The 10,602-nt window shown below is 40.2% G+C and overlaps 1 protein-coding gene across 1 annotated transcript in view; it reads left to right on the top strand.

The window, feature by feature from the left end:
- The window catches only part of LOC122797056 (proteasome subunit alpha type-7-like), a 691,044-nt gene that overhangs the window by 187,770 nt on the left and 492,672 nt on the right, over positions 1–10,602 (top strand). The window lies entirely within an intron of this gene.

Below are 10,602 nucleotides of genomic sequence, written 5' to 3'. Positions count from 1 at the left end.
GTTGCTTCTGTTGTACAGAAAGCTTCATAGATGGGCCAATTCAAAAGTAAGGCCATCTCATCCAGGGACAAAGAGATCCTAAGAGCCATGTATTCTATCCTTATAGGGCCAGTTATTTTGTACAACTCCCCCTTTGGCATGTACCTCACAAAGCGCATGCAGCAGCTGGAGAGACCACATAGGTTCCTCACCTTGAGAATCCAGACCTCAAACATCTACCCTACACAGGCTACAAGCACCTTCCCTCTACTCATTTCCATACACACTCCTCAAAGGTGACCTCTGTCTGGCATACAAAGCAATCCAGACCCTGCCTTATTGGGACTGCTGCACATCTGGAAGTAAAGGGCCACTCTATCAACCTGTAGACGCAGCATCAACTTGGTCTGTGATATTAATAGGACTTATTGGTGTGACAGATTTGTCCTCCAGACTCCTCCACCTTTGGAATACACTCCCTGTCCACATCAAACCGAGTACCTCAGTACTCCTTGTGAAGTGCTGCTTGTATAAGTGCATGGAAAACCAAAAATACAGTCCTGTGTCCCTGCTGGACAGGGACTCTGGGTGCTGACATGTCTTAACATGGACTACACTCTAGTCTGCGAGGGTTATAAGGGCTTTAGGGCCAGTAGCCTAGCAACCTCATATCAACCTATAAACAAATGTCTGTCAGTGGTTCACCACATTACTCTATATACTGCTCTGCCACTGACATACCAGGAAGTCACAGTGCTATGTAGAATATACCACACATATGGAAATCTTTGCTCAGTACAATGCACTCTGTGCCAACACCAGGATATGACTTTTCAGTTAAGAAGGATACCACACAACCAGAAGATCCCCAGCCAGTATATCATGGAGGTGCTGCACTGTTTACACAGCTTTATCAGCCAATCAGCTGTAGCCATACCTCTCAACTGGCTGGATTTGGCAAGAATGTTTATAGTTTGACTCATAATTTTGGTCTGTTCATCATAAATCTTGTATTTCTCTGGTTAATTACTGTGATGATCTGAGGATTTCTGTCTGTAAGTAATGACGCAATTCATTTCAGTGTCAGACATCATATATGTCAGAAAATGTCTGCTAAAACAAACCCTGTTACTCTAGCAACTTTCTAAGTTTATAAGAGCAATATTTACAATATCTCCCTATGTTTGAGCCATTGTCCCCCCATTTTGGCAGGCTATCTCCAGATTTCTTGCACTTACAAGGTGAAAGGTATGGCTATAGCACACAAAACCCCAGACTGGAGTACATCTATCTCTGTAATGGAGTCCCACTCTTACTATAGAATGTCATACTGGGCATGGTCCTACACTTAGAGAATTACAGCCCATGTCTAAACCCACATGGGACTATATAACTGTATTGTGCATGTATGTCTTTGCATACAGACAGCTATATACACCTTAACTGTCTCTACCCACGCCCATCACACAGGATTACCCTCAGCTATCTGTAGATGGCCCATATGTGATCTATCTGCATCTGTTGCATGTGATACACAGACATGTATATGGGCAACATATAAAAATATTTCAAGCATACACACACAATGACATGGGGAAGAGAGAGACAGGGAGACGCAGAGAGTGAGTCATAGACCGAGATACTCTGAAAGGCATAGAGTGATGTCCTGCTGCAGACAATTGCATACCAGTTGTAACCAGTCGCACATGCTAGCATGAAGGTGAGCTCCATTGTGTAATAGTGAGGTAGGGGTTGTAATATCACATCACCCACCTTTGTGTGCGAGGTTCTAATCTCAATACTGACCACTATGATACTGTGTGTGTCAGTGAGAACCATTGTGTGTGTGTGTGTGTGTGTGTGTGTTGGTGTTGGTTATACCATTTTGAGGCCTGTTCCACCCAGTACACTTCCCATTGCTCTACTCTACAAGGGCCACTGATGTCATTCACCTTAGAAGTACCTTTGGACACTCTTCACCCCTGTAAGCTCCGTGGCACGTGTGATAAGTTGGCAGCACTATAGTACATACAAGTAGATAGGTAGATGTTTGAATCTCAGTACAGCCACATGTACTACTGTGTGTGCTTGTGTGTGAAGCTTATCCCCTGTGGCTGTTGTGTGTGTTGGTTATACCATTTTAAGACCTGTTGACCCCGTCCCATGGCATTTTTTTAAAAATCCTGTTGATGGCATCCACCTTACAAGCACAGTCGCACATTTTCTAACACAAAGGCAGTGTGGCATATGCAATAGTCTTATCAGTCTGTATTTTACACAACTAGAGAGGTAGGTCATCTAATAGGAAAAGTGTCAACTCTGTGTGCATGTGTGTTTCAATGCATGTCCCCATGCAGCTGTGTGTCTGTGCTTCAGATGGTTGTACCATGTAACAGGCCTGTGAATCCACCGTTGGCAATTCTAACAGCCCTGCAATTGTCACCCACTTGAATAGTATGTGGCAGACACTGCAACACTATAGTAACTCTGTGGTGTTTGTGTTCTGTATACAGCAATATCATTTGTAGAACTAGGCAGGTTGAGGTTCTGCTATCAGCAAGGGCAGGTCATGTGTGTGTGTGTATCCCCTTGCAGCAGTCTGCCTATGTTATGGCCACCAGCATACCTCTCAACCCTGCACAGAAAGACATCTAGTTAAATCCATATGGAAAAATGGGGCAAACACCAAACATTGAGCACAACATTCACATGTTGCTGTGACATGCATGGAAAGTAGATACCAGAACAGTTTGTGCATTAGAATGCACTTTCCAATCTGTAATGTTAGTCTGTCATGATTTTCCCCACAGTTTGCCAGAAAACCACAATTTTATGACCGATGGAAAGAAAGCATGTGTCGAACATCAGGACAATCTGCAGACATATGCAGAGGTCACAGGTATGGGCACCATCTGTACCACCCTGCAGGTTGCAGTCCATGTTTGGCAAGGTGTGACCTGTGACAACAACTGAAACAGTAAAGAGGTCCCAAGAGTGGAGGACAACAAAAATGTCATACAGTCCTGTACTGATTGCATACAACAGTTATTGCACAGCAGAAGCACCTCAACATTATGACAAATAGTGTAAGGTAATGTCACACAAAGAAGGTGTCATAGTAGCAAACCAGAGGAAGCCCTTTATGTTGCACTTGCCGTGGGCATGGTATGTCTTGCCAGCTGTCACGTTACTACAAGTCATGTCCCACACTCCACATTTGACAAAGTCGCAAAGCTGTTCTATGTTGCCTATGCGTATGCAATATGTATACATGTGAAGGCCCTGTGACTACCTGTTGCCCCCAGTAACCCACAAGTATATATGCATGAATGCTAATTGGTTCCACCCACATATGTAGGTACAGTCTAAGGCTGTGTGAACTGCAAGTATTTTTCAGTTCTTCATTAAGCTACAAACTGCTGTTAACACACAGCAATGAGCCATTCAATGGGTATGGAATGCTGTCAAGGTCCTAGCCTCAAGCTGTATGCAGACAACAGTGTCAGCATCCCATACAGTAAGTACATGTCCCACATCAGCACCAACCTCATAAACGCACAGACTGTGATGACAGGCCTGGGTACCCAGTATGGCAACCTAGTTGCTTTCAGGCAACAAGTATTGGCAGTCATCAGGAATTGCTTGTATGTGGTTCACCACACAGGTGAAGAGACCGCATTCAGCCAAAAGGTGGACATTACCTCTGAATAGTCCTCAGTCAGTCAAACGATACATTAGAAGCATGGCCAGTTTGCTATGCATATATGCAGACATCTGCAGAATCTGTAAAGGCTGTTACCCCCGCAAAGGTCAGCCATGTCCCTCAACACCTGTTCCACGCAGACAGCCTGTAATCAGTACTAGCCCAATGGTTACCAGTCAGGTTGTCCACAGGTGTCTTTGGCATACCAAGATGGCAATGTTGTGCTCAGCCCTTCAACAGCTGCCCCATGTACAAGAGTATGACTCCATGTGCATTACCAGCATGAGAGGCCTGTCTCACGTACGAGTTAGCAGACACACATGCTGGTGAGTCAGATTTGGCTACCAGAGGCTGCCCTGTGTCCGGAATACACTCCCCAAGCATGTCAAACACACTACTATACATACCCTTATCAACGGCATCCAGGTTGAGTGGATGGGAAAGAAAAACATCTGTCCCTGGGGTTCAGCCAGTGTCTAGCAATGGCAGGGGCAACAGGTGCTGATGAGTGATTCTGTTGGGGATAATGTAATGGCTAGACTTGTGAGGGACCCAGGGCCAGTACTCTAGTAACCTCATCTGTATTTCTGAACCCGTGGTCCTACAGAACACCCAGGTGACGTGTGAATGCTAACTGGCTGTATCAAGGGGTATGTCTGCAAGGTCACACTGTCTGCCCCCTCCTCTGTATCTGTGAACCTGTGGACCTATAGAACACCCAGGTGACATGTATGAAGACTAGCTGGCTGTTTCAAGGGGTATCTATGCAAGGTCACACTATCTGCCCCCATTGTCACTCGCACACTGTTGCACCCATACACCCCTGGTAAACCTGTACATATACAGCTGTACCTTGGCGATGAAAAGGTCACTGGGTTTCCACTCTGCCATACTCTCCTGCAGTAATGTCATCAGCCCCGCAGGCTGTACACACACAGACACCTGGAACAGAAACAGACTAAGGTATGTGAGACAACAGTCAGTCAGCAATACTAACAGCAATAATGCATCATGCCAGAAAGGTACATACACTTCAATGTGTACCCATGACAATTGCTAGCAGACAGCACCTTGCAGTGCATAACATTACTACACTGTACTGTTCACCCTGTGCATCAGACCCATATTAGCATGTCCCTGCATTGATGGTATGGATAGCAGGGATGTGGCACAGTTATCATATGCACAGGGTGTGGTGTGGGGTTGCCAAAGGTGTAGGCTGGGCCATACAGTTGACGTGTGTGTGTGTGTGTGTGTGTGTGTGTGTGTGTGTGTGTGTGTGTGTGTGTGTGTGTGTGTGTGTGTGTGTGTGTGTGTGTGTGTGTGTGTGTGTGTCTGGTGATGACTTGCCTGTGATGGTGATGTGCGAGTGTATGCACACAGTCAAGCCATTTGCTTGCCCTCCATGGGGGGTATGTTGGACAGCTGTGGACCATACATGACGGGATGTACAGCTCACCATCTCTGAACATGGGAACTGGTTCTGCCAGGAGTGTCACTGGCACCACCAGGCACAAGGCCAGATATGGTACTACTCCCTGATGGTGTCTGCTGGATCCATGTCCCTGATGGTAGGTTTAATAATTTAAGAGAATTATTAAGAATAAAAATAAGATTCAGGTAGTCAAAAGGAAAGGTGAATTTCCATGTGGGGGTTGCAAAGTATGTGATAAAATGCAAAATGTGGATGGATGGACTATTAATGGAAAGAAATTTTCTGTAAAAAATGAGTTTAATTGTAATTCATGTGGTGTGGTCTACATCATTGGATGTGGATGCACACTGTGTAAATGGTATGTGGGGCAGAGAAAGAGAAGGGTAAAACTCAGAATTTTGGAACATCTAGGAGATGTAAAAATCAAGAGATTAGATAGTCCAGTGGCACAACATTTTTGCAGCACAGATGGAGGTCAGATAGTTTCTTTTTTAGTGTATTGGCAAAGCCATATGGTGAACAAAATTTGGGGGGTGATGAATTTAAAAGGAAGTTGGTTAAATTGGAATCTAAATTAATAATTTATTTTATTCCCAAAAGGTCTTAATCTTGAAATAGAGTGGGGTGTTTAATTTATATTTGGTATATATAAACAACAAAGAATTTAGTGTAACAATAACAACACAAAAATCAATAGAATAAGAAGATATAATAATATTCATATGTCAAAAGATATATACATATAAAAAAGATTTTAATTGTTATATAGCACCTTAATAGGGTGTAGGATAGTCTTAATTAAGTTTTTGAGAAATGTGTATGTTTAGATAGTATAAAATCTAAAAAAGTGAATAAAATGATAAAATATGAAGACATTATTAAATGAATGTTGTATATTTTTGGTAATACACTATCAGATGTTTTCTATATATAAAAATAGGGTTTACACTTCACTTTTTGCACTTGTGTTAATGTGTTAGTGTGTGGGGGGGCACATCTCAGTTTCATAATGAAGTATGTTTGAGCAAAGTGTAATTAACTTGTTTTAATTGATTAATGAATTTATTGCTTGAATTAATTGTGGGGATGGAATATAAAATGCTGCCTGATTTGTATGAGGTTATTCCATTGAAGGACGGTGGGGCCGAGGTACCAGAATGCATCAATAAAGAAAGTTTGACAGCGGCAGCAGTGCTCTGTGTTCTTTTGAGGAGAATTCCTGGTTATCCATTTTAGTGTTTTTTTGTACTTGTATTATGTCGTTGGAGGGAGCTTCTGCTGTTCCAGGTGTTTTCAGAACACAAGTTGATGTGAACAAGTTTAGATACACTGAGATGTGGAAGGAGAGAGACAAAATGTTGGAAAATGATCCCAGGTCTCTGGGGAGGGACCATCGAACGGATGAAAGGTATGAGCAGCTGGAAAATTTGTTAAAAAAGGAGGTGTCATTGTATTATGATATAAAATTGTTGCAAAAGTATGTGGACATGAATATAACGCCTAGAGGATTGAGAATTGACAGACTTCCAGCATATGAATTTTCAGAGGATGAATTAGACCTCTTGGAAGAATGGAAGTCTGTTTCTCTTGCATGTACTATAAACTGGTTAAAAATTCTTATAAAAAGAAACACTCGTGCTCATGACAAAGTACAAAATGATATAACTGAGCTACAAGAGACTTTAATTAATGACACCTCCGAATCCAGTTACTCGAACAAATTGCTTGACATCAAAGCAGGTGTTGCCAAAGTAGAGACTGAGGTGGCTGCTAGGAAGAAAAATAAACTAGCATGCGATATTACGGATTACAGCAGTGGAATATTTTTTTCATGGCAATGTAAGCAGTCAAGGGGGTGTTCCAAGCCTGTTGGTTTCAAAAGAGGGAGATCATGTTCAGGGCCTTCATCGCGAGAGACGTCGACATCATCCATGGAGTTTGTTTCCAACAGAGGGAAGAGTGTGTACTTTGAAGATGTTAGAAGGGCATCAGAAGAGGTTTCATCCGTGGCGGATAGCGACTCAACAGAGGATCAGAATCGAGGGAAAAGTAAAGGAAGAAGGTTCCAGGGAAAGGGGAGAAAGAACTAATCTGTCGAGTAAGACAGTCAGAGGTATGTTTTGAACATTCAATAAGCTTTGATCTCCCTGAGTACCTGGAAACTAACGCATTACTGCAAAGGGTGAATTATAACTTTAGCCCATTTTCTAGTTCTGTGTCCAAGCATTATGCTTATTCAAATGTATTTGCTTCTAATGTAAGGGTAGAAAATGAAATTCCAGTAGAAAAGAAAAATTTGGAAATTGTGAATTTATCTGATTTGGTTTTGACTGAAGCAATTAAAATCTTTTAGTTAAAGGCACAAAATATGTGCCTACATTTTTTCCTTAATTGGTTGATGTAATAAATGAGATCAAAGCATTTTATAGGAAGTTGAACTTAAGGGTATTTTTTGGTGCTAAAAAACAAAATCATTGTTCAGAAAGGGACATTTGCGTATTAACTGATTTGGATAGTGACAATGTGGATAATTCTTTGTTGGGCCTTTCTGTACATGAAAACCCTTTTGTCATTTGGGATATGGAATGTGGAAATTCAGAAGATGAATGTGAAATAAATGGAGTTTTTTCAACTGGGTATAGTAAGTTAAAGGTACCCAAAGTGCCATATGTTAGTTTTTTCATACCCCCAAAAAGTACAAATGTTTTCAATGTCTTTGAATGTGCATTGTGTAAACAGGTAGAAATTGCATACAATAGGTGCATGTCTGGGTCAAAATCATGGAATTTGGATAAAGCACAATGGCTATCTTTGAAACAACTTCAAGCTGTGACTGATCATTTTGCATTCACACAGGCAGATAAAGAAGGGAATTGGGTGATTTTGAATAGAAAGGATTATAGGAACATGGCTTTGGATTTATCATCAGATGATAAAGTATATCAAAAATTGATTGTTAATCCAATAAAATAATTCAATAGTTCTCTATTAGAACTATTGGAAAGGGGAGAAAGACTGGGATTTTTTACTTGTGGGATGTCAAAAAATTGTATTTAAAATTTCCTAAAGATGCTAGGTTTTTTTGTCATTCCGAAAATCCATAAATGTCTCTCAAAACCCTCCGGTAGGCCTGTTGTCTCCAGAGTGGGTTCTTTTTTACAAAATGCTGGGATTTCTTTGGACTCCCAGTTAAAATCTTATCTCCCAAGAATACAATCTTATATTAACTTCTTCCAACACATGGGATGTATTTTTAAGAAGATTCAGTGGAACCCTAACCTTTTATTTTGCCTGTGTGGATGTAAAATCATTGTACACCAATATCAACATTAGATTAGGTCTGGAGGCAGTAGTCAAGATGTTAGGAGAAGGACCCAAAACTACATACATCTGTCAATTATTAGAATTTGCTTTGATGCAGAATTATTTTGTTTTTGAGGAAAATTTTTATTTACAGCTGGAAGGAACTGCAATTGGGGATGCCTTTGCCCCTTCATATGCAGTTATGTTTATGGCATATTTTGAAAATATGTTTATTTATGTGACTGATTTTTTTAAAAACAATGTTATGTTTAAAAGATTTATTGATGATTTGATTTTTGTATGTAGTGGAGATATTGGTGAATTTGATCAGTTTATGGATTTACTTGGCCATAATGCATTTGGCTTGGAATTCACTCAGAGTAAATGAGAAATGTATGCAATTCTTGGATGTTGAATTTCATATTGATAAGGGTTTTATGCAGTACAAACCCTTTTATAAGGAGATTGCAGCGGACAGCTTCCTTAAAGCAAATAGTGCTCATCCTGATCATCTGATTAAATCACTACGATATGGGTAATGTAAAAGGATACAAACTAATACTTCTGATGTAAAGATATTAGAGAGGGAGTTTTCATTGGTCAAAGATAGGTTATTAAAGCAGGGTTACAGCAGGGAATGTATAGATGAGGCCCTAGTGAAATTGGAAAATAAAAGGAGCCTTAGGACTTCAAATGGTAATTCATTTCGAGCTAGGGAAGTCATTAAGAATAATGACTCGCATAAGGTGGATGCTGAACCCTTATTTTTTGTTGGTAAATTTTCCCCCTTCTCTGGGGTGCTCAGAAGGTTGGTTAATGACCTTTGGCCCATCATATGTAGGGATGAATTAGTGGGTAAATTGTTCCTGAAAGGGTTGTTTTTCATTTGGTAGGCTTAATAATTTAAGAGAATTATTAAGAATGAAAAATAAGATTCAGGTAGTCAAAAGGAAAGGTGTATTTCCATGTAGGGGTTGCAAAGTATGTGATAAAATACAGAATGTGGATGGATGGACTATTAATGGAAAGAAATTTTCTGTAAAAAAAAAATTGTAATTCATGTGGTGTGGTCTACATCATTGGATGTGGATGCACACCGTGCAAGTGGTATGTGGGGTAGACAAAGAGAAGGGTAAAACTCAGATTTTTGGAACATCTAGGAGATGTTAGAAAAAAAGAGAATAGATAGTCCAGTGGCACAGCATTTTTGCAGCACAGATGGAAGCCAGATGGTTTCTTTTTTAGTGTACTGGCAAAGCCGTATGGAACAAATTTTGGGGGGTGATGAATTTAAAAGGAAGTTGGTTAAATTAGAATTTAAATTAATAATTTATTTTGGCACTTTATTCCCGAAAGGTCTTAATCTTGAAATAGAGTGGGGTGTTTAATTTATATTTGTATATATAAACAACAAAGAATTTAGTGTAATAATAATAACAACACAAAAATCAATAAAATAAGAAGATATAATATTCGTATGTCAAAAGATATATACATATAAAAAAATGTAATTCTTATATAGCACTTTAATGGGGCTTAGGATAGTCCTAATTAAGTTTTTGAGAAATGTGTATGTTTTTAGATAGTGTAAAATCTAAAAAAGTGAATAAAATGATAAAATATGAAGACATTATTAAATAAATGAATGTTGTATATTTTTGGTAATACACTATCAGATGTTTTTTATATATAAAAATAGGGTTTACAGTTCACTTTTTGCACTTATGTTAATTGTAATGTGTTAGTGTGTGGGGGCCACATCTCTGTTTCATAATGAAGTATGTTTGAACAAAGTGTAATTAACTTGTTTTAATTGATTAATGAATTTATTGCTTGAATTAATTGTGGGGATGGAATATAAAATGCTGCCTGATTTGTATGAGGTTATTCCATTGAAGGCCGGTGGGGCCGAGGTACCAGAATGTATAAATAAAGAAAGTTTGGCAGCGGCAGCAGTGCTCTGTGTTTATTTGAGGAGAATCCCTGATGGGACCAGTCAGGACCACGTACCCATGGCCTGCTATGTTGTGGTGTGGACAGCACCCTCCCTTCGGTAGTGCTGGTGGTACTGCCACTATGGGAGTGTAAATGTGCACTGCCACATTTGCTCTCAGCTGATCTTGTTGCTGACCTCCGTCCACGTGTCAAACGCCCTACTCCCACCACATGCTCAAGCACAGAC

The sequence above is a fragment of the Protopterus annectens genome, chromosome 3.part0 (genome assembly GCF_019279795.1).
Source record: "Protopterus annectens isolate FY-2018-M chromosome 3.part0, PAN1.0, whole genome shotgun sequence".
Lineage (NCBI taxonomy): Eukaryota > Metazoa > Chordata > Ceratodontiformes > Protopteridae > Protopterus > Protopterus annectens.
The sequence above is the reverse complement of the archived record's forward strand: the minus strand, read 5'-3'. Positions and strand labels throughout refer to the sequence as shown.